Here is a 26,734-nt window from a genome sequence, read left to right on the forward strand (position 1 = left end):
GTAGTAATGTAGGCTTTTACTGAAGCAGAAAGTTGCCGTAATTGACCAGATGGCTCCGTAAGTATAGACTAGCAGAGAGATTTCCATTAATATGTAGCGGGAATCGTTTCTGGCAGAAAGCAGATCGTTAATGCAATAATTCTATGGCTTTTTTAAGCAAAGTTGTTATTTAGTAGTTGCTATCGGTAACAAGGGTTAAACGCGGAAATGTCTTTTTACATTAATTTAACAGTTCACGCGGACATGACTGTACACGTATGCGTGTTGTTTGAGCTCATTACAGCTGGAACTCAGAAATCAGGGGGTGTGGTATTTGATTATTTTCCTTGACTTTTTGACTTTTTAAGCATGGAGTAGGCAGATGTTGACTTTTTAAACCCGGACTTATATAGACACATGTACTTTGTCTGTGAAAAAACAAGTGTTCACTAGCAACGGCTCTTTGTAGTAATTGAACATCATGAAGACATCATACACTGTTTACAGAGGGATGAAATCGTGCATGTTATGGGCGCAAAACGAACATTGAAATGATAACACGGATGAAATCGTGTATGCCATGTTGTGAGCAAAAACCGACAGTAAAATACTAACACAAAGACGGAATCGTGTTATGAGCACAGCACGTTCAACGTAGTGAGCAAAATCACATACTGCACAGTAAATGTTGGCCCCGGGTGGGCTTAAGCGATCTTGTATCGAAAACTATCAACTTCCGGTTCAGCGCCACCTATATAATTATACAGTTGGCGCCCGGTAAATTTCTATCGCGACGAAATTATCAGACACTGCGTTACGGTATATAGTGAATGTCGTTGATTTTATCTTCGTTTTATTCTGCGGTTAAAAGTTAAAATACATTCGAAAATGAAGAGTTTTTGTCAAACAAATATTTCAATCACCTTACTCTAGTAGTAAAATTGAAACAAAATTTTTCTTAAAAAAAGAAACAAAACGTCGATAATTTGCAAATGAAAAAGAGTTCTTTTAACAAGTTTTGACATCCTTAATATGATAGGTGACCGGGTTTCATTAATAAAAAAAAAAACCCTATTGTTTCAACGCTGTTTTGTGTCTGTAATTTTTTACTAAGAACCTGTCAGTTTATTTTCAGATGTTTTGTCTGTGCGACATTCTGGGAATGTTATGCCTGCTTGCGTGTTGATTTTAAAAGTCGCTTTAATGCATTTAGGGTCAAAATGAGGATGGTTTTACTCGACAGTTCAAAGAGACGTTACTGCGGTAAGAATATTAGTACACCATTCAATTGATCTTTTTTTCTTTTGTTTGGTGATGCCAAGAATCTATCGATGACACTTTTGCCCTCGCGCCACAAATATTGAATGGACTACAAATAGAAAGCAATTACACTTGTAACATCAACCTTTTAATACCCGACTTCTTGTCGCTATCAATGGGTGAGGCCACGAGTTTTCCTAATGAGTGTCTCTGTCATGTTCCTCAAATCATCAATATAAAGTATAAAATATATGTTTACAGCCCTTTATCCAAATACATTTTTTTTAAATATTAAAGTATATCCCTCTACAATCTGAGTTAAATTTTAATTCAATATTTTTTTTATAGAATCGGTTAATGTAAAATAAAAAAAAATACTGAGATCTAGATAATCCAAAAATATTCAAGTACATTGACCGCAAGATATGACACAGACCACATGTTACCTTTTAATTGTTTTATTAAATGTTTGTCAACAGCTGACTGTTTCGATAGAGGATGAGCCATATAGTTAGGCAAGTGTCAGGGCGCACATTGCATCCGTTTATAACGCAGTTTCCCCCCCCCCACCCCCCAAAAATACGAAAAAATCAACGTAAAAGACCTCGATAACTGAAGGATTTTACAACCCATTTGGCCAAGAAAATCAATCGGCTTAGAATATATTTGGTAACATAAAAATTCTTACCGTGAGGTTTTGCCTATCTCCTGGTTAGCTTAAAAATCCTGTAAAATCTTAAAATCCGGTTTGAAAATAAAAATTTCCAGACGGAGAACTGCTCGTCCAAATTCAACTTCTCTTTGAAATATTATTATCCAAAGTTGAAATGGAATCTCTATTCGAATTCCTCAATGTATTTCTTAGAAATTAAACTTTAATGGGTTTATATATCCGTCACAGTGCTGGAAGTGTTCGAAAGGGACGCGGCCCAAACGATCGAGAAACGATATTTCTGATTACGTGATCCTTTATAATAACCTACAGCACAAACTAATGTACAATGATTATCAAAGGTGTTTCCTCGCGGAGTCATTGACGAACTAAAATGTACTAAGATTTCCTAGTGTTTTGTATTTCACAAGAGGACTATTAAGACAGCATTAAATCAATGCTTTACTATACACCCAAGTTTAATACGCCTTTTTTCTGTCAATGAACTGGGATATTGAAATGCACAGAGAGGTATAAAAGTGTCACGCACACTTCACTGGTTCTAAGACGGCAACAAAGGGGAAATGTTATCCAGATTTTGAGGGAAAATACGACCTTAGCATCTCTGAACACAACTCTTCATTGATCAAAATTGAAGAATGTGTTCCACTGACTTCATTTACGTATCTTTCTTTAAAAAAAGATCAGTGTTGCTCAGATTCAATACTTCTTTTGATACATTTGATAATCTATCCTCCGATGCATGATTTATGTATCAATTCATCATTTAAGGAGTCGGGGTTGGGATAAAGGAAGCTTATTCATGTACAAGACTCTTGGTATATATAAGCTTGCTCCCTTAAAATGTACTTCAAACTAATATAGTTCAAAATCAATGTAAAACGTCGATAGCTCATAAATTACAGAAATACAGAATTGATCCTCCGTTTGAAATAAATGTTCATTTCGAATTCCCCAAAACAAAAAAAAACAAAAAACTTCAGAAATCACTGACGGTCCATGCCACTTCCATCGGTTTCACAACTAAACGCAACATCCACAAATCTTATCGTATTAACCGAGTTGTTGTGTGCCGATGTAGTCATAAGCCACTGTTCGAGATAAGCTACATAGATAATATGCGATTTAATGAACCGATTCTGTTTGCGATTCAAGATTATTTCCTTGAAAAAATATCGGTTTTGAACTTTTGTTACTTTACTCGTTGATCTATCCTATCTCAGCGAAATTCGAGCACAAAACAGATTGATTGCAAAATGGGGATAGAATATCGAAATACGTAAACTGTTTATTGCGTTTGTTTACTAAATGAGGAATAAAATAATTTGTTTATATTGCTATTGTTCACTTCAATAAAACTAGATTTGATTGCATAGCCTTACTACCTAACGCATGCGCATACCAACATCTTTAAGTATCCATCGCGACAGGACGAGAAACTATAGTGATATTGGTTTTAATTTTCGCAATGTCATACTTTTTGATAACCTATTTACCCTCGTTAAAGCAATATTAGTCTGAGGTTAGGTCCATTGATCGCGAAACTAGTCAGAGACAAGCCTGACTTTGCAAGTACAAATTGTAATAGGTATACTCTAGTACATATACTCACACAGAGAGTCTCCGATATCTCGTCACAATAAGCTTCAAAGATGCCACGTTTTTTTCTTTAAAAGCTACTCACTTTTCAATTTGTATTTTGCGATTCAAAGTGCTTCGATCAAGACTTGCACACGACTTTTGAATGTACAATCATTGCCACACGAATCCTTTATAAATGTGCCCCACCAGTCATTTATCAATTTATATAAGACGAGTCCAAAAAAAATCATTTTTTAAATATACTCACGGATGATGGAAAAATCCTTTATCTATAAATAGATTTTATTACGATGGTGTAATCAACATTTACCAGAAATACAAAGTATCGAAAAGAAAATGATCGTTAAAGAAGCATTACTCTTAATGCACTTAATACTTTAGAATATTATCTATATTGTAATTGACAATTGTCAAATCTAAGTTTTATTATTAATAATTATAGCCACGCATTACCACATTGTGCTTAAAGGATATTTTACGACTTTCTGGTAAAATAGGATTCTCTCTCCAACAAATCATCTAATGATTAATCTTGTCTCAGTGTGTATTCCGTGGAATGTTTACGTGTAATGGAGAAGTGGTAACAATAAATAAATAGATAAACTCGCTGTTGAGGAGATGGTGAACTACGAGTATTATGTTTTCTTTGGTTTCATTTATTTTGTGTTGGTATCGGTCCCTCTGATTGGCCTCTGTCCAGTCACTGCTTATCTTGACTCGGGTTTTCACAGATACTAAATTTTGTAACATATTATACCTTTTTAGCAGAAATGATGATTCTCAAGGGCGAACAACCCATAAAATTATTTGACGAGTTTCTTTTATTGAAACAAAGACTAGTAACTACATAAACTTTTGTATCGATAACATTGGTCGTTCATGAATCAAAGTTCAATACTTTGATGGGATGTGGTTTTAGATGATTGATATTTTGATGCTGAATTTTTACAATTTCTCTAAGACAAGGACATCTTTAACATTGTATGTTAACAGTATAATTTATAATTGCGGAGGAGTTTATTTTATGCCATAGACTGTCGTAAAGTGTCTTATCCTCCAGAGTTTTATACTACACAATACATTATACACAATACATCATTTCTTGATTCATATAGATGTAAATTGATTGTCTGGAAGCAAATGTCAACATCGTGGTATTTTACATGTAGATATTAAACAAAATAAAATGTATATATTTAGATTAAGGGAGCTGGATACATTGTCGACGTAATTTTAAGGCTATATGTATCTCCTTTAGAAGAAGAGCCATGTATATAAAGATATGAAAAAAATGTTTTAATATAAAATATTTGGATTTTTCCTTTGCCTAATAATAGTTTATGGTCAAAAATATCATTAAAGTTTAAGGCAGATCTAACGGTTCACATTATGAATTTTTTGATTTTTTTAAAACTCAAAATAGTTTTATAAATTGATAATCAATTAGTATCGAATTAAAAATTAACAAAAAATAATGTTAAGGTGGACGTGCGTTGTGATTTGTTGACCTCCTTAAAACTGGTTGGCGAATGTCTGTAAACAATGATTCATGGACTTGGGCAGTAATCGTTGTTTTAACTGTCACAATGCATTTACATGTATAATATATGTGCTACCGTATATACTAGCCTATAAGTATTGTGTGTCCAAACGTTTGTTGCCTTTTTCTGATTTATTTTAAAGATTTTGCCGTTGACCCGCGTGTATGTCGCGCTTATAAGTCGGACACATTCTTTCTATTAAATTTTCTATCCCCAAAATCAACTAACAGACAAGTATTTACGGTAGCTATTAATTTATCATATTCCTCAATAATAAAGGGGAAAAGATGTTGGCAAAGTGAGGTGTTTTATTACACATTGTTGGGACTTGGTTATTTTTATGTCGACTCCTGGTTATTTAAACATAACAAAAAACCAACAGAGATTGTAAGATATGACAAAATTGTTGTTTTCATGAGGCGAAAAGCCGATTTAAATGTAACAAAATCAATTTACCTGAAGATTATTATGGTTCTTTTCCTTAAGGACAGGAAAAAGAATATAAGAAAACGCAATATTGGACTTTAATTCCACAACTAATTGCACTTGATAGTTTCCTGTTCAGAAAATTGTTTCTACTTGTCTTATTACTTGCTTGGGTCAGCAAAAGAAGCAGATAACAAATTGAAGGTCGTTTTCTCCGTATCAATGAATAGATAATGTGGGAAACGTTGTAGTCGGTGAATTATCAGACTCTTGTTTTGTGAAAATCCTACGCGCTCATAAAAAATCGGCTGGCAAAGTTCAACCTTGGTTTACGAATTTCTTCGGTATCACGCTGTTAATTCTTAGGTACCGATAAAGTAATCTGAGTTTATGTATCAGAATCACATTTATATTTTAACTTTCACATACAATGTTCAATTTTACAGTTATGTTTACAGAAAATGTTCATTATCAAACGCGCAATATTGTTACGATCAATATACATATGTATTACAATAGTCTGTTACAATAGTCTGCTACAATAGTCTGTTACAATAGCCCCACCCTCCATGGCTGTGATTCCAATAAGCTTTTAGTAAGATTGTATTTGATATTTAAAACAAATAAGAAGAGCGGTCTATAGTTTCTGTGTCACGGTGTGAAATTCAATCTTTCGGACTATTTTTATTTATTGTGTAAATTATGTTTTTCGGACTTTGTGTTAATTGTTACAAAAACTTTTCATCTATTTCGACAACTGCTTTATAAACGTTATAAATTCCGCGCAGCATTAATCCCACCTGAGGCACAATCAGTGATGGGCATCTAATCTTTTAATTGACTTCTGTTTATGTTTATTGACACTTAAGCTTCTTTCATCATATTAATCCTTTTATGTACATGCTGCTAAAATGTCCCGAGTCACTCAATAGCTGTTTGATAATTGATTTACTTACATCTGTACTTCTAATTATGTTAATCCTTCATTGTGTTGTTCCATTGTTCATTATATATTATTCGGAATTGTAAATGATAGTCAGTTGGAATCAGACCTTCGGTGCTGATACATACCAAACTCACGTAAAAGTATATTTCATGTAAAGTCTATATAAAAGTCTGAAAACTAAACCGCGTGTTGGCTTGTTGGAGGTTATATGAGGCTGGGTCCAACAACAAGAGAGTAAGCTCACGGTTGGCCCAGTATTAGTCCTGTACGGGAGAGAGCCCCCCGTAATATTTGGTGGATAAACCTAAGGGTAACGACACCCGGGACTGCTACATATATTTTGTAGTAGTCAGATCCTGGACCTCTACAACAGTTTAGCGAGTTTCCCCAGATTCAGAGTCTACAGATGAAGAAGACTACTTAAACTAGATACAACATGGAATATTCTTTCCGACCGCAGTGGAGACAGAAGAAGTTCAGCTTCCCCTCATGTCAGCGTCCAGTGTGCGGAAGGTGCGGAAACGTGCATCCCAACGTTTTATGTTTCGCGTTCAACCAGAGGTGTTACCGATGTCACAGAATTGGACATTATTCCAGAATGTGTTTTACACAGATGAAGAAACCAACAAAATGTGTTGAAAAGGAAGCAGTTTTGGGTCGTAAAAAGACGCGAGACATGAAACGACTGTGCAAATATCTTGAAAACAAACGTACTTTGAGAGAATTGCCGTTTAATTCAATTCGTAACAATCAATTTCATGCTTTGTTTGATACCTCAAGTATTCTACGAACTGAGCTACACAACATTAAGATTCAGCTACGCAAGTCTGATCAACTTACGAAGAGTATGGCTGAAAATTTACAAAGTGCTAAGTCTGAGAACGCAAGACTTCAAAGTGAAAATACGGACTTGAGAACAAAGCTCCAAGAAAACTCTAAACGTTCTGACATTGATATGTATCTAAAGAAAATTCAAAAATTAGAAGCAGAGGCACACGGTGATAAAGTACTCATGGATTTAATGCAGAGGAAACTAAAAGATATCGGGAGTGAACATTCTCAATATGTAATGAAAATTCAGACAGAGGCTGACGATACAATCAAACAGCTAAGGGAACAAAACAACGCCCTGTTGCAGACCAATTGGGTATTGGAATGTGATAACGAACATCTAGAGGCCTGGTTGCATGATAAACAACTTGACCGCCGATTTCAACCACACAGGCAGCAAAGAAGACAACAACGCGGCTACCGTCGATGATAAAAATTCAAAACACGAGGACGTGTTTTACGCGGACGCGAAGCATGTGTCACGGTGTGAAATTCAATCTTTCGGACTATTTTTATTTATTGTGTAAATTATGTTTTTCGGACTTTGTGTTAATTGTTACAAAAACTTTTCATCTATTTCGACAACTGCTTTATAAACGTTATAAATTCCGCGCAGCATTAATCCCACCTGAGGCACAATCAGTGATGGGCATCTAATCTTTTAATTGACTTCTGTTTATGTTTATTGACACTTAAGCTTCTTTCATCATATTAATCCTTTTATGTACATGCTGCTAAAATGTCCCGAGTCACTCAATAGCTGTTTGATAATTGATTTACTTACATCTGTACTTCTAATTATGTTAATCCTTCATTGTGTTGTTCCATTGTTCATTATATATTATTCGGAATTGTAAATGATAGTCAGTTGGAATCAGACCTTCGGTGCTGATACATACCAAACTCACGTAAAAGTATATTTCATGTAAAGTCTATATAAAAGTCTGAAAACTAAACCGCGTGTTGGCTTGTTGGAGGTTATATGAGGCTGGGTCCAACAACAAGAGAGTAAGCTCACGGTTGGCCCAGTATTAGTCCTGTACGGGAGAGAGCCCCCCGTAATATCTGTACAACGTATAAAATATTTCTACTTAGGCTGAATATATACTATATTTATTTAGTAAAATTAGATTAAGTAAAATAATTTTCCGCGTTATTGACCATTACACTGATTAAGAAGGAAGTCCTTGGAAGGGTGAAAATAACCGTTTTATGTTTAATGTTTACGCGCCCCCCCCCCCCTCTCTCTCTCTCTCTCTCATAAATTAGATTATCTAATTAGAATATTTGATTTAGTAATGCCATAAATAAATATCCCTAGCGTCAGGAATCGGTTCTGTAATTTAGTATACGTAACCGGCTTCCTTTCCCAGATTGCATAAATCTAATCATATTTTGTTGATATTAAGTTTTACCAGTCTCTCGGCGCCAACGATATTTAAGGAAAGAAAAGGTTCCATTCATAGCATTTAAACAAGCGTTTCTTCACGGTGAATAGATCTTTAACATCAAGATAAAATCAATGCCGATCTATCAGCTAATTGATTTGTTTACGAGAACGAAAGGGAACCAAATCCACGTACAAATTGATTAATTCCTTCAAACCGGATATCTCTGTGAGCAGCGCTCGTCAAATTTGACGCATTCCTTCAAGATTAAAAAAAAACCTCACAAGACAAAAACAAAACGCTGCATCATTTGTTTTATCTGCAATGTTCTAAAGAAAAGTTGGCAAGTAGTATAGTATTTATCACAGAATACACGGCTTAATTAGCACTGATATAAATAATGTTTGTATTTCCGATATGACACAATTATATGTTCAATTGTCAGATTATTTTTCATGTCACGTAAAGAATTACTTCAAGTTAATACTCATAAAGTCTTGTGACTTTACCCTCTATGCTGTTACCAAAATGTGTTTGAATCTGTAGTCCCCAAAACTCTGAATGCAGGACAACAATCATACAATTCATTCGAATTGATTCGAAAATTACAACATGCAAGTTCGCTGCGATTGACCAGAGAGCTCCATTTCTGCAAAATCGTGATTTACACCATATTTTTTTCACCAACAGGTAATTTAAAATGTACAAGGATGAATGGGGAAAATACTGCGTAAATATGTATAAAATTATGGAAATTGTTTTATTGCAAATTCATTCATGTCTGTTTATAATTATTAATACCTGTACCAGTTAATGTATTGACATTTTTTGGCAATTTATGATATAAATGCGGATACATTTAGAAATCAGTAAGTATGAGAGCCTCTGTCATTGCATACAACCATGTACCTATGCCACTACGGGTTAGAAAAGTCTATGAATAACAGAATTTAAGATGCAAATTAAAAGAACATCAGCCGTGCAATCAATGAATACGTGCTAACACTTTATTCTGATTTGGTTATCCCGAATTTTGAATGCATGTTCAGTCAGTGCATGCACAAATTCTAAAAAAAAAATACCCAGAAAAATCGTTTAAAGCAATTTGAGATCTTTATGCAAATGTCTTAGTGTTCTCATTTGGTTTTTTTTTAAAATCATATCAATCGATCTATCATTTAGATTATGCAGTAAACGATAAATCAGGACAATAAATTTGTCCATTTTAGTACTGGAGTCATACTATATATAGTTTAAAAGATATGAATATGGTTATCATAGAACATCTACCTTCTCGTATTTCGTCTAGACAGATTCCAACAACCAGCAATTTACGAAACAAAAAATCATCAAACAGAAAAAAAATTGTAAACCGTCTATCATTACAAAACTAACGGGGGAAAAGAGCCTTCCAGCTGGGACCTAATGGTCAAAACCAGGTCATTTGAACTAGCAAACTTCGAGGAGTCGAGATATATCTCTGCGAGGGAGATAAAATAGTTGAGCTAGCATTACCATCACATCAAACACGGGAAGATGAGGCGGTGAGTTTTGATAACTAACGTTATAGCGAACTGAATGTTCCAGGGCCCGGGTGAATCTGTCAGTGATTTCTTATAACTCATCAGGTGTCAGCCAGGCTTCTATCGTGTTTATATACATATTTTGACAAGAAATGCGATCAGCCAAACGTACGTGTTTAGAAACTTGACCCTGCTTAAATGAGCTGATAAAATACCTCTCTTTCTCTATCACTCGATCTATCTGTTTTTGCTCCTTCATCATATAAACTCTCTCTCTCTCTCTCTCTCTCTCTCTCTCTCTCTCTCTCTCTCTCTCGTTCGTTTAAAAATATTTCAGTTAATCACATTTAGAATAAAAAAAATAAATGGAGAGCTGATATTGAATAAAAATAAACGGCCTTGCTTTTAGTTTTTTCCACAGGTTGCTGAAAATTATATTTCTTATCTCAAAATTTTAGCATATGCATTTTATGGCGATAAGGGGTATCTCCTTCAATTATAAAGCCAGCGTGAGACTGAAGCAGAGTGCTTCCAACTCCGCGGGATTCCAATATCAAATGGAAATTAATTTCAGAGAGCAAGGTGATTTCTTTCGCTGGCTTATTCAAACAGTTACCTCCATTACAAGTCCTTCAAGCGCCTGTGTTACGTAATTAGCGTTTTCAATGCGGTATCAGGCGTGTGTGTTAGGCCGTTCCAATCGAACACGCGTGAAGGGTTGAAATAACAACTTTAGAGGGTTTTTTATTAAGTCGTACAAACAGATCATTGGGGTTTTCCAAAGTTTTTCCCCCAGTTTTTAGTTCATTTATAGACTGACTGACTGCCCTCCGTAACAAATACACGGTGCATACACGGTGCATACATATCAAAATATAATGGAGACTGTTATGGATTGTCAAACAGTAGGGAGACATTAAGATGGTGAAGGGAACGGATGGGGGAGGGGGGTATTGATTTTAGACAGGAAGCAATAGTTTTGTCATATTTGGAATATTGAATTTATACTAGATGTATACAATTGTCATATTGTAAATTTTCTATTTGCTCCCACCAAGTTAATTCAATATTTACAATATGACAGCTGGAGGATCGCTATGACAATGACAATTAACTTTATTCTCATAACTAATTTACAGTGTAGAGAAAATACTTATGTACAGTATGTACAAACTACACACGTGTGAATTAATTTGACAGATAAAGAGACAGTACAGCTGAAAACACATGTGTGAATAACATCTGATAAACCCATTGTATTGTTAGGAAATAAGAAATAACGTTGATTGTAATAGTTGAAATATATAAAAATCCCTTTCATATACCTAATTAACGTAATTATGAGCTTCCGGAAATTTAAAGGTCTTAAAAACCGGAATAATCTTATATCGTTTTTTTGTACCACGTTGACTTTGATTGACACGTGCTGAAAACTACAAGAAATTCGTCTGACTACGGTCATCATGGTATATGAGGTTAAAGAGACTCTCTAAACGGAACACATCATCACTTTCTCTATCATTTATTGATGGTTTACCAATTTCTGTTCATTTTAAAATGAACAGACATAGATATGTCAAATAACCCCTCAGGGGGCCCCATTAAAAATGAATTTAGGTTGTAGCAACTCCTATGATAAACACGCAAAATACATGCTTAAAAAATAATAATTGTGGGTTTTTTTTTAAACCCTTGAACAGTTATTACCTGAGAGAAGTATAAATAACATATTTTTATCAACAAACATGTCCAGGAGAATCTTCGCGAGCCCTGCATGTTTTGTTTACAATAAATACGCATGCATAATGGTATAGAAGGCGAAACTCCGTAACACGTGGTGATGTAAAAATGTGATAGGTTATACCTAATTATTAATTTTAATGAAATAATTAGATTTATTTCACGGAGAAATTTGTAATTTTCTCAAAGTTTATACCTTTATGAGTAGTACAAAAATACCGAACCCGATCGGAAAATTTTTTCAAGTCGGTTTTTTGATAAGATGCGCCGTACTGTCTCTTCAAGATTAATTCTATGTAAGAATCAATGATTTATAAAAGGGTCACGCATAGTCACCAATTTTCCTTATATTTCATGCATAGACACACCTAGGTGTAAAACGCAAAAAACCACTAAAAGTTGGTTGCTGGGGGTAACCGTTGCCATGGTAATCGAGGCTAAAGATGGGAAAATAGCTACCTTACCTACTTTGAAGCCATATTAGAAGGTTTTGCCCACTAATGTAAACTATCAAAGACATAAAACAGCCTTTGTCCTATTTTCAATTATTTAATTATATAAGAAAATTGAAAGAGAAACCAACACTTTTAAAATGTTACCATGGAAACCGTTACAAATTTTTGAAATCAGTTTTCTGCGGTTTTTTAATAAGCCCAAATGGGAAACTGTTAAATCTCTACATCCATATCAATGTCCATGCAATATATATTTTATCATAAAAATTGATGTCCGTTGCTATAGCAACAAGGCCAAAAATTAAGAAAAACTGAGAAATTGAAGATTATTTTGATATGCTTTCATTCCTGATTTTAGAATGTTTTTGCAATTGTTTTAGTTGGAACTTGTAAAAATATATCTTAATTTTCATTATACACCACAAAAACCTTTGTTATGCAACAGAGAAGTGTTGTTGCTATGGAAAATTAAGTTGCGTAAAAAATCACACAGAAATTCTTACTTTTTGAAAAGTCCATAGCAACGGCAGTTATTTTTAGAAAATTTCAGATTTTTTTCAAGTGTCATTAAAGTTAAAGACAAACTTTATTTTTTCTCACCATTTGATTTTCTATATTTATTCATTATAAGTGAATAATATCCATTTAAAAATGCCTAAAAGTATTATAATTTTCCTTATTTTTTAGCTTGTTACCATAGCAACGGTTCTCAATTTTCATATTCAAATTTTTAATTGCACAATCATAATAGTGTTGACCAAAAAATCCAAGATTTGCACTTTTTATTCAAATTAGATGAAGAAAACAGATTTTAGAATTTCTGTTTAGTAACCATGGAAACGCTCTAAAAATATTTTTTTTCTTTCTTTTGAAAAATGACAACTTTTTTTAATAATATATTATACCTTGGAAACCCAAGTTCTGCCCATTACTCACAATATGTTCTCAAATAAGCAGTAAAATGCCATTTTTACATCTTTACTCTCGGTTACCATGGCAACAGGACCACATAGCAACAAACAAATGGCGTTAGGCTTTTTTACTCACCAAAGTCTATCAAATTGTCAAGTATGAAGAAAATCCGTGACTATGCGTGGCCACCGAATTTTGATTCTTACATAGAATTGATCTTAATAATTATAAGTAATGTATACTGATTGTAACTGAATTTTAAGAAAAAAACTGCAATAGGGAAAATTATGATATTTAGGCTAATTAAAAAAAATAGTCTTTTTATGTCTAAGAACTTTTTTTTTTTTTTATATAAAATTGAGATCTTCAGAACCGAATGTGTGCATGAAAAAATTGTTTTGTATCAAGTTTTATTCTTAAGAATCTATATAGTTGTAACGGACAGATCCTTGTGTTCTTGACTATTTATAGTTCGTTCAATACATAGCAATGCTAAGTATCGGAGAAAGCACGCGATACGAAGACTTCCGACGTAAAGGGAGAAGATAATGCAATAAATTTAAGTTTTAAATAAATTCTCAACAGACAAGGACTACAAAGTACCCCCCCCCCCCCCCCTCCCCCATACGACCTCGAACAACTTCGAAGGGTTTTTTTTTTATTTAATGTATAATTTTGTGCAATTATATTTCTTTTTGGAAATTTATGTTCAATTTTAATGTAAATGTACGTCGACAAGGTCCGATGAATTAAACCCCAATGGGGAAGGGTGGTTTGGGGTGTCTTGTGATTTCGTTCCATAGTCCCAAATACTCTTGTATTTAGTCCGTCTGGAGTATATTTAAAATTCTTGCAATGACATCTGAAAACCATGCCTCAAAGGAAGTAACACAAACAAATCGGGAACTGTCGAAGATCAAGTTCGCGCAAACTTTAATCAAGAGTTTAACTGGCTGTTTGTAATCAAATTAACTCCGAAATCAGACGCGATAAAACAAAGAAAAAAACAATCTCTTCCAAGTCAGTCAGATAATCAAAAACGTCCTCGACACAAGCTGATATTAACGGATCTAATCCCAGCCATATTGAAATTCTATGACGCAATATCTTTCATTATTTAGATCCTGACAACAATTGGATGCTATATATCAGGGAATAATCATCATCGACCCTCTAATGCAATTGGTAATTCTACTGTTGGAACGATGCACATAAAATGAGTTAAAAGTTTAATATTGGCGGTTGTTGGCCGTGGCATTTTCAAGGCTATAGTTACCTCTTTTTAAGAATTATAAAGATATATTAAGACATCAAAAATGCTGATTTTTTCTTTTTTAAATCTAAAATATTTGGAATTTTACTCCATTAAATTGTATTCGAGTTTATGGCCAATATCATCATACGACATATGTCAAAGTTTGAGGAAGGATAATACGCACAGTATAAAGTATATCAAATCAAATCCCATAACCAATGGAATACATTGAAAGAAAGATCATCAGAAATTAATCAAATTAATAGCTATATTTGCTTGATATCCTGTATATTTTGTTTTGTTGTTAAACATTGAACATTGATCAAAATAGAGTTTTTGGATTAGAAGTTATCGTTTAGTCATTGCCAAATCCTGATAATTCTCTCTCTCTCTCTCTCTCTCTCTCTCTCTCTCTCTCTCTCTCTCTCTCTCTCTCTCTCTCTCTCTCTCTCTCTCTCTTGTAAACGGTAGACGGTAGATAACAGTGATGCAATATTCCTGCATAATTGGAGCACACTGAATTGTTTGTGAACATTATTATCATACTCCTAATGCATGTCTTTTACTTTTACTTTATAGATTATTTTTCTTATGATATTTTCGTAATACTAGAGCTATTATCGTCAAGGTTGATGAAAGGTTTTTTTGGAACGTTTTCAGAAACATGCAAAATTAAACAAGATAATTATATCAAAGCTATGCACTTTACAAGAAAAACATTGTTTGGGAAAATTCAGACAACATTTCTAACATGCATTCATGAGGCAGTAAACCAACAATAAACGTCAGTGGGGCCCGTCTGATAGTAGACATATTCCTACTATAGCGCACGAGGAGTGTAAACGAGAGAAAAAAACCTTGGCCGAGAACAAAAGTGATAAATACTAGGCTACAGTTCCCACTATAGCATCCCACCGTCATCAACTTTCATCAAAACAATACCAAGCTTCAAGCTTGAGTTGACTTCAGATTTATGCACGTTTTTTTTCTTCAATCATTTGAGTTGAGGACTAAGTTGAGTGATCTGAAAATTTGTTTTTTTTACGGGGCCGTTTTATTTATACAATACTGTTTACATAAAAATATCTGTCCCCGTTTAATTTCGCTCCTTGTAGTCAGCTGGCTAATTAAGACAAGGTGCGTGAATTTCAAATGTCTTAAAATAACTCTCATCTTAATTATAATTCCAAGTCCTGTGATACAGTAGACTGGGAATATATCTGTTCTACAGATCACCTCGGCTTATCTAGGTCTACCATCTTATCTCTATACAACAATTAGTCTAGCTTGATACAGGCTCTCAGTATAGAACACGTGTTCGAAGTGATGATAAGTGTTGTCCGGCGGTGCAGTGATAGAAGCGGCCGAGCGAGGTCATGTTGAATTAACCCAGCTACTTTCCAAAATATTGAATCATACGCCAAAGATACATGTAGTGTCTTCTGTTTGAAATAGATATAAGACAGCTTGTGGCCTGTAAGAGCCACAACATCACCGTGTCAAATAAGATGTTCAAGCAATGTATAAAGCTCTCGCCGTACTGTAAGATGGCTCAATTAACTACTGGTTTACCCGAGTCAGTAATATCAGACAGCTACATTGTAATATAAAACAGCTTCAGTATAATATTAGACAGCTACAGTGTAACATTAGACAGCTACATTGTAACATTAGACAGCTACAGTGTAACATTAGACAGCTACAGTGTAACATTAGACAGCTAGAGTGTAATATTACACAGCTTCAGTGTAATATAAAACAGCTACAGTGTAATATTAGACAGCTACATTGTAATATTCGACAGCTACAGTGTAATATTAGGCAACTAGTGTGTAATATAAGACAGCTTCAGTGTAATATAAGACAGCTTTAGTGTAGTAATATTAGACACCTACAGTGTAATATCAGACAGCTACAGTGTAATATAAGACAGCTAGTGTAATATTAGGCAACTAGTGTGTAAAGTTAGACAACTAGTATGTATTATTAGACAACTTGTGTGTATTATTAGACAGCTTCAGTGTAATATTAGACAGCTACAGTGTAATATTAGACAGCTACAGTGTAATATTAGACAGCTACAGTGTAATATTAGACAGCTACAGTGTAATATTAAGCAACTAGTGTGTAAAGTTAAACAACTAGTGTGTATTATTAGACAGCTACAGTGTAATATTAGACAGCTACAGTGTAATATTAGACAGCTTCAGTGTAATATTAGACAGCTACAGTCAAGTAATATTAGGCAGCTACAGTGTAATATTAGACAGCTACAGTGTAATATTAGACAGCTTCAGTGTAATATTAGACAGCTTCAATGTAATATTAGACAGCTACAGTGTAATATTAGACAGCTTCAGTGTAATATTAGACAGCTTCAGTGTAATATTAGACAGCTTCAGTGTAATATTAGACAGCTTCAGTGTAATATCAGTAATATTCGTGTCTTAATAATATCAGGCAGTCATTGGTGAATTTGCAGAGTGCAAAAAAGAAATAAGGAATAACGTCAGAGTAACGTTTTAACTATGTTTACTATTAAGGCCCACGTGGAAATCTGCATGTACCCGGTTTGTCTCGTGCATCTAGTAATAAAGCTAACAAGGTGTCACGCACCCCTGTGGCCATCGACCACTCACAATCAATTACCTCCAATTAGGATTGCATTTGGAAATTCATGACACGATGAATGAAGACAGACCATAGAAAACAAGCTGAATGTCTTATTCAGGGTAAAAAGAGATTTTAATCCTTGTTTCAGGCATGTTAAAAAACAATCACGGAACACCGATTTAAATTCGGTTAGAAACATGAAGAACCTTCTATATCATGTTCTTATTACGTAACCCAAAGGGAGTGATTTCATAGCTATCCATTAAAAAAGTCTTTCTGTTCTGTTTGGTTTTTTTTTACTTCTAACCTCTCCCCAGGGAGACGTAAATCTCGCGAACGTGAACTCAATGACATAAACAAAAGTGAAAGTACGCGGCTGACCCCATGTAATAAAGCTAGCAAAATTTATGCAGTGTTATTTTACCATTCACGGTGCATGTTTGTACTTTGTGTTTTTGACAGAAGAGGGATTAACCTTGACGGAGTCCAAACGCTTTGAAAGGTGTTCCGCCTTTACTTAATGCTAGCTGGGCTATAAAAATCCGGCAGTGGGTGTTTACAACAAAGTTTTCTTACGTTTCGTAAAAATGATTCCAAATCCAGAAGTGGTTATTTTAGGAATCAGGAAGTTAAGGGCATCAGCCAAGAAAGGAAAAACAAAACATAAAGAGAACAAACCGACAGGCTAATGATGGTTGATTGTCCTGTCAGACAACGAGATATACACCAGCTATTACTGCTAATGCAATCGATACACCATTGCATAACAAGTCAGATACGTAACGCAAGAACCGAAATCATATACATCATTTCAACTTGTTGGTTAAAGCAATATACTTCCATTTTTCTGTGTCTTTGCCTGTGATAACACTATGTATCGATTTTGTCCTATATAACTCATAAAGCCAAATTGAGGCGCCAGCGGGGTTTGCTAATTTATATTTGAATATTTAATCGTAAGATGGTTTAAATTATATAAATATAAGTAATAAGGAATCATTCTTTGAATATTATGAGGTGATAATTTCGGTCGGGGCGTGATCAAATCTATCATAAAGCACTTCGGGCTTTATTGGATTTGATCACGCCCCGACCAAAATTGTCACCTCATAATACTCAAAAAATGAGTCCTTATTCCTTATATAAAATCGCACAATATAGATATGTCCTCAATTACATAATTATGTAGTACCTATTACAGTCACTACTATTGCAACTCATTGATTTAAATGATTAACACTTTGATTGAAAATGTACATAAGACTTGAAGGAATTAAAGCCTTGAACTTTGAGAAGAGAAATTGGAACCGCGTCATAGCTTAAAAATTTAACAAAATTTTGGTAACTTGCAATACATCAAAAGACAGAATAGTATTCTCACCATAGACATTTGATAACAGGTCTGATAAGTGGGAAAGATTACAAGAAATAAAATTACATATTATAGAGCTGTAAACACAATTTCCGATATACTTAAAAAGAATGTGTTCATTCCCACCGCCTGCAATAATAAATCTAAAGCAATCCGGAAGTAATTTAAAAAGTAATTGTTTCGAAAACTTAGCCCCGGCTTTAGTGTCGCAGTTTGATAGCATGTTGGACATAAAACAAAAGATTCCAAAGATCTGATATTGTTTCTATAGGCTCCAAAACAGGTTGTTCCTTTTGGTTGATACCTTTGCTAATTCCAATCGATACTGCTTTGTTTCTGCTTAAACAAACTCTCTAAATCTTACTTTATTAGCCGCATAACTTTCTCTAAGGAGTCATTATCAGGGAAAGCGATAAATCTCCCTATCCAGCGGTTCAGATCCTTGATCTCAATTAATCTAATTAATCTACTAACGAGGGCATATCGTGAACGGTACAGAAACTCGCAACAAAAATTAACACATTTCAGGATTTGAGTGACAAACAGATTTTGGCGTTTTCTGTCGTTGAATCGTAGATAAAAGTCAATCTTGTAAATTTTGATTTATTTCACTGCCATTTATATCTTACAATAAATATGTACATTTAACAAATATAAGACGGCTAGATGGGCTGGGTCATTTTAAAAAGCCCTATATAAGAATATAGAAAGATACCCAAACTTGAAACGTAAAATATGCGATTTTTTCTTTAACAAACAATAGTTTATAGCTAATCAAATCATATCTTAAAATTTTAGATAGATTAGATGGTTAATTTGTTGACCAACTAGACCCATTTAAATGATTGAAATTGTTCAATATCCCTTCATTATACATAGGATACATCAGGTTTTAGCATTGTAGTTCGGCAATACAGAAGCATTGTAAAGTTGTTTAGTGACATTATTGAAACATCGTTAGGCATTGTTTAAAATGAAACCGTCCTTTTGATTTTAAAAGCCCCAAATCTTATGAATTAATTAAATTTACAACAACAACCAAAAAAAACCTGTCAATTTTCATATTTTGGAAAAGAGCCATTAGTTTCATATTTACATTTGCTCTTAAATTATCAACAAGTATGTCTACAATAACTGTCTCCTTACGACAAATGCTAGTGTGAGCGCATGCTCAGAATCACAGAGTTTCCTTGATAACTCGAGTGCAACTACATGTGTAAGCCATCGCATATATAACGTATCTTTTAAATTTGATTGAAAATACCTAATTATATGTACCCTTGTTGATTATTCAGTCTAATACTGCATAATACATGTACAATGTAACTGGTCTAGATTTACAAGTCGGCGCCGGTCAATAAACTCTCCCTTTTCGACCTGTAATTTGCAAGCATGTCTCATCCATTAGTAAAGGGATGACCAGACAATCGCTCATTTGTCAGTCATTGTCAATGGCACGTGTCTCGACTTCTTAAACCTGTTATCCGTATGAACGCCACTAAGTGATTGGCTTTGAAAGCCTGTTAGCTGTTTGAATTCATTCCCAATTCATTCGACCCCATATCAACGAGCGACGCTAAACCGTCCAAAGCTATGCTGTTAACACCCCAACAATCACCATTACAAAACCTGTGGATTAGGTGAGCGATTTCCGGGATTTGTACTTCGATCCCAGCGAGATTGTTTCAACGCTAATCAAACTGCCATCTCTCTTGATCCCGATACAACCCAGCTGCCAATCAAGGAAGTGGAAGCCGGTTCGTTAACACCGAGAGAGTGGACGTTCTCAGTTGGGAATAATTAGTTCCGAGTTGTTGTATGTAAAACAATAACAAACTAGCGGTCAGACATCCGTATGTTCGTTGATTGGAGGCGAGAGCTGCATGACGTAATTAACTCTAATAGCCAGGCGAGAGTCTGGTAATTTACAGGCCTGAGGTAGACCGATCCCTGTGTAATGGACCTAAGTGTAGATCTAGAAGAAAGGGCAGACTTTAAAAGATGGACACCTATCCCACCCAAAATCGATTTTTTAAATATTTTTTTTCGAATGAAAATAACCATATTCAACGATATATAACGAATTTACGGTTACTAGTATAGCACCGAAATTTTTACATCACACTGGCGAAAGCTTAACTGGTTTTTATACCTATGTAGCAATGTATTTATTTTTCAAAAGCAAATTCTTTGACGACATTTTGACAATTAATGTTCCAATTTGGAACATCATTTTAGAAATTATACATATAGTAAAATATGTGATACAGTGAAATCCACAATTTTCTTAATTAGAAGCAAAACAAATTCAGAGTAATCATTTCAATGAGGGTTTATCGACTAAATGTCTGTGAGTAAACCCTTTTGCCTCTTAAAGTTTTTCTTTTTACCTTAAAGCTTATGAAAGTTTTCGGTTTCCCTTTTGGTAAGTGCTCCCACCACCACCCCTGATTTATTCTAATTAGAATAGCTACAACAGTCTTAAAAATTCCGTCCATATCCAATATACATTGCTAACTGTTCGATCTCTATATCATTAAACTATATTCTCAAGATGATTCAAATCAATTAAGCAATGAAAAAACCCAATAAATCCAGATTGAAATAGGAGCAGAACTGAAATTCCAAATAGTTTACAATCGATAAATAATGGATTGTTATTCAATTTATTATCAATATTTGTCAGTTTTGGGTGGGATTGATGACAACAGAAATGTCAGTTCATTATTGGTTTAAAAGTCGGGTGTTATCTCGGCTTCAGATCGTATTTAGTCAAAACAAACAAGTTCATTGAAAAAAGGCGAAAACTAAACTAAATCTGTAGTGCCTTATCAATCGAATATAAAATTATAGCACATTAACCTATCTTCCAGAATCCCATTACCCGAGTTTATATTCACGGGCTGTCAAGGAATACCTTGATTGATATTATCTCTTGTTTTAATTAGCTCTGTTCTCAACATTTTATCATCTATTTCCTCTCAATTTTATAATGGTAAAAGGAAAATGATTATAAAGTCGGGGATACTATCACAAATGCTTGATAAACATACGTTTTCTCATCAAAATGATAAAATAATATTTTGAAAGACGCAACACGACTTTAAAAAAAAGAAACGTAGATGGATTTTTAAACAATAAAAGTTTTAGCTGTTAATCTTCTCTAAAAAAAATTCTTTTTGTAGTTGAAAAGTGGTTAAGGATTTCTACAGTACAATCAGTTGTACCCCATTTCATTCAGTTTGTTTCAAATATGAATCTTTAGAAGCTTTGGCTGGGTGGTCAGCCCCGTATCTAGTCTGTATTGCCCTCCTTTAGAGGAAGAGCTCCGCAGGTAAATAAAAAATCATTTTTCAAAGCAATATATTCTATATTGTATATATAATTCTTTAATACCTTAAGAAGTGAGGATCTATTAGGTAATTAGTTGACCAACTAGCCTCGTCTTAACATTACTCATCTTTCCAGGATCGATGAACTATAGGTAATGAATTATACCGCATCACTTAGCAATAATTAGATCTAGGTAACTTATAACTGTATCGGATTTATTGTCTCCCTTGAATAGACAGTAACTCCTCATTACATAAAACAGTCATTAGATACACACAGACAAAGCTTTGAACTGGAAATAATGACGTTATTCGTAAGGAGTTTTCAAACAGTTGATTTCACCCGATGGTTAAGTATGGGTTTATTGAGAAGTTTATCTATTTCCCGTAAGATTATGATCAAGAGTTTCTAGTTTTGTTAATGGTGTCCAAGACCTTTGCGGGAGATATTACTTTTATATTTCATTTTTATAATTTAATTCTTTGAAAGAATAGTTTTCGAAAGGCCGAATTGTAATATCCGATGAACTATACCACGAAAAAAGAAATCACAAATTAATCACAAGATAACGAATAATAATTATTACCATTTTGTAATTTTGAAGTTAATGGGTTTGTGTAATTTCAAAGCTTACAATATTGATGAAAATTATTTTTTTTTGTGATTTCCTACATGCATAACCTCCTTATTCTGTCTAAATAGAAAAAAAAACACCTACCCAAACGCTGATTTTTTTTAAAAAAATATATCTTTTCTAACTCATCTTTTTATATGTAGAAGTATTAAATTGAGTACAAACGTTTTAGACCATGGACTAGGATTTTGTGATATTTTTGGTAAGACATCATTGACCCATTTCCTTTCCATCGTCAGTCTGTTTTTACTCAAAAAGAGGGCGTTTTGTCTGTCCAAGAAATACAATATACATGTATGCCTCTTCTCCGTGACTTATTTATTAAACGGATTCCATGACTTTCTGTCAGAAGCCACATAAATTGTTTTATAATTAAAAGTGACATCTGAACATCATGATCCATAGTTTGCAGATGCGCAGTGAGCATTTTGCAGAATTCAAATAACCATCAATTGACAACTGTTTTTTAAAAGGTATCATTGAAGTACCAAGGCGTAAACTTAAATTGAATAAAACACGTCGTGCTTTACCGCGTCCTGTAAATCGTATTTTTGGCACGGTAGATTAAATGAAACGAGGGTTATACACTTTATTTTGTGCAGAACGTGCAGGAAACGAGTGCACAAAAATGTTTTTTCTTGCTTTTAAATCATTTGTTTGCATTTTTTCATCAACAGGGATTTTTTTTTTATTACATAGATATCAGGCAGAGATTTAAATCTTAAAAGCATTCATTTTTATAACAATTAATGATGTCTTAAACATTTATTGCTAAAAATATATATGAATCTTTTAGCGCAGATTGCAAACTTACTGCTTAAGTTTTTACACAATCAAAAAAAATAAATAAATAAAATTCATCTTAACACCTTTTACAACTCGGTTTTCCAAAAGCATGGTAGCTGAAGGAAAGAAAAAACAACATTTTTTTTAGGAAAAGGGGAGTTGAATTATATATCTTCAATAAAAGAATTATTTGCTTTTAAATTTGGTAATTTTATGAATTTTGGATGATATTATTAAAGTATTGGGAATAGAAGGATGGCAGTCTACTGATGACGTATAACAGGTGTATATTAATTTATGTCTTGTTTTCTTAATTTGTTTCACAATAGTTCTAAATGTGTTCTTTTACTTATCTGTTTCATAACATAAAAAAGCGATTTCAAAATGTATGAAAATAAAATAAATCTCAAGTTAAGTGGTCAATAAATTATACAATTATACTTATTGCTTTTTTTAACTTTAAATTATCAATTATCAAAGTTTCTTTGAATCTTAAAGTTTAATACATTCTTGACAATTCTTATCAAAACAATGCATTATTTAAAGTAGATCAGAATTACTCTAAGCCGTCTTTCACTTTTCTACTCAAGAAGCAAATAATGCAACGGCAAGCATGAGTACTTTAAGGAAACTTTTTATTAGCTTATTTATATCATTGTCTTGTTTATGGAAGCCATTATCAACGTAGCATCAACCTCTCTTCCATTGAAGTACTTATGATGAAATATTAAATACGGTCAATTATGATAACAATAAAGGAAGAAAAACATATCACTTGTTCAAGTACAAACATAATCTGAAACCGAAGAAAGTGAAAACTGTTCAAGATCCATTAAAAAACATGAAACTCACATTAAAATTCCATTCGAAAACCGACATTTTTATCGATACAATATCGTTAAAAAACAGCAAATATTTTTATTTAAAAAAATCAAACAAACGGATGTTGAACCAGTATATCAAGACATATTTTGTTATTTTTGAAAGACAAAATCTTGATGCAAATGCATATCTTAAAAGTGATAGATAGATAGATAGATAGATAGATAGATAGATAGATAGATAGATAGATAGATAGATAGATAGATAGATAGATAGATAGATAGATACCTTGCTGATCTGCCAACTGTTTGAAGTTGTAGATCCTGGATAGGATACAACACAATCAATAGAGAGAAATCATCCTTCATCAGACATATCAACATCGATTCTGACAACATCAAAAGTCCAGAACCACTATACACAGTATTTATAATCCATATACTTACTTTTTTATAATGGAAGAATTGTTTTATTCCTTAAAGTTTCTCGCTTGCACTCCTTTGTCTTTTGCCTTTTATATATTCTAAGATCTTCGTCTTTGAAAACTGTCCTATCAATATTTCCTACTGCTATCTCTAACTATGCTGACGATATTGCAGTCATTGGAATCACGCACCGATTTGCATGTGAAACTCCAAAAACAATATCATCCATTTTAATAGCTTTTTTTTTTAAACATAAATGTTGCGCGTCACGTAAAGCTCGCGGAGATAAACTTGTCACTTCCTGTCTAGAAAGCCAGAGACATCTTTATAACTGTTGATACAGATTGTATTATATAGTATGATGGGTCGAGAGATTGGTTATTTATATGAAATCTGTATCTTAAATCTTCGGTGCGCTAGGAAATATCTAGACCAGTGTGTTTACAGATGATCGAGGGCAAAAGACGCGCAGGAATGAGGAACGATTTGATACCGAAGACAGTCAACACGATTGCTGCCATCGAGTTTTATAAACATGTTTACAAGCAATTCATAAAATATGTAAAATTTCAAAGTTTATCTGTATTAAATGCGTCATTTCGAAGCTATGTTGCATATATATGCGCATGTACAGCTGTAGGACTGGTATAAAAATATTAAACAAACAAAAACAAACAAAAAACAATTCATACTCACAAAATAAACTTTTAATTTGATTTTGATTTGAAAAATTGAAATTTTTTTTAATGAAAAGTATATTAAAAATTTACCTTAATAAAATGCATAAATTAAAGTTTTACTGCCTAATAAGGGCTGTAGAAATACGTTTTAGCGGCAATAACTATTATTTGGTCCAGCGTGGCTTTTTAATCACAATTGAAGTATGCTGAGTCAGAAAAATAAATGTGCTGGTCTTCGTGAAAATGGCGTTAATTATGTCAAAATTGCGATTCAAAATGGCAGTCAGCCAATCTTCCAAAAAAATGTTAAAGTCTCTTCAATGGGAAAAAATAATGACACAAACTTATGAATGTCATCATGTCCAGTTTGTGCTGAATCTTAATGAATATTAGGGACAGTTTATATTTTGTATAAGGAATCAAGCCGTCTATGCCTTTGTGTAGGAGAAAAAAACCTCTTGCAAAATTGTCAACATGCGTTTGGCCGAAACGCTTGCTAAAAGATGTTTGAACCTCTTAAAAGCCGAAAAATATCCCTGTCACAATTGTTGTAGAGAAAATGCTCGCCTTTGCTAGAACTTCGAATTAACATTTCGTTCATTTCATTAACTGATATAGTGTGACACAACTACTAATTTCTATAGTATATCAAGGAAACTAACATATCAAGTGTACAAAAACAACTCTGGGAAGGGGAATCAACCGACCAGAAAATAAAAGAAGTTGATACGTATGAATAACTAGAACCATTTTAACAAGAGCTTGGATTTTGGGTAGTTGTGTCAAACAGCAATGTGACGTAAGCCTGTCTATTTCGGTTCTTTGAGATCAACAAGACTTCTCTGGCTTTTGAGCGAAGACTACGCAATCTGTGTATATATATTTCGCTTGAAACCAGCGTCATTTTAATTTGTTTTGACGCAAGAAATAGATATTTACATCCTACTGAAAGTCCAAGCTCTTGTTAAAATGGTTCTAAGACACATTGCCCACTGACACGTTTATTCATAAAGTCAAAGAGCCCATTTTAAGCCCCAATCTAGGACATGCCTTACGCTGATTATGAAAAAAAAAAACCCACACACACACCAAAGTAATGACAGGGAAACAGGCCTATATATAGGGCATGCTTATAATGCAATGAACAGCCGAGATGGGATGAACAATTTAGTTGATGGTTGTTTGCTTGTGTAATTATTGACCTACGATCTCTTACCTTTAGCTCTTAGATTTGATATCTATTGGTAAAAGTGTTTACATACATTATTAGTATTGATATTGTGATACCTAAACATTTTTCCCGTTTAATAGCTCCTTACAATAGTTTGTTTGCTAATTTTTTGACTTGAAAAGAGAATAATAAAAAAATTGGCTGTCGACCATTTAAATTGCCATGATGACCTAATTGGCGCCATTTTCATTTAAATCAAGCATTTTCCAGACTTAGAACTATTTAATTATGCAACACAACTTTGCTGAACAAAATTATCATTGCTTCTCTCATACATTTTCCCCATTTGAAAACTTTAAGAATAATC

General features: G+C 33.7%; 1 protein-coding gene across 3 annotated transcripts in view; it reads right to left on the bottom strand.

Annotated features, from left to right (window-relative positions):
- Positions 1–26,734, bottom strand: part of LOC128162552 (parathyroid hormone/parathyroid hormone-related peptide receptor-like) — a 68,504-nt gene that overhangs the window by 35,023 nt on the left and 6,747 nt on the right. The window contains exon 1 of one of the 3 annotated variants that reach the window (XM_052825794.1): positions 24,538–24,856. The exons of 1 other annotated variant lie outside the window; for it this stretch is intronic. The gene's annotated coding sequence lies outside the window, so the exon portion shown is untranslated. Of the gene's footprint in view, positions 1–1,927; positions 2,979–24,537; positions 24,857–26,734 lie in introns of those variants that run through there. One more of the 3 variants, XM_052825793.1, reaches the window with a different exon arrangement.

The sequence above is a fragment of the Crassostrea angulata genome, chromosome 9 (assembly GCF_025612915.1).
Source record: "Crassostrea angulata isolate pt1a10 chromosome 9, ASM2561291v2, whole genome shotgun sequence".
Classification (NCBI taxonomy): Eukaryota; Metazoa; Mollusca; class Bivalvia; order Ostreida; family Ostreidae; genus Magallana; species Magallana angulata.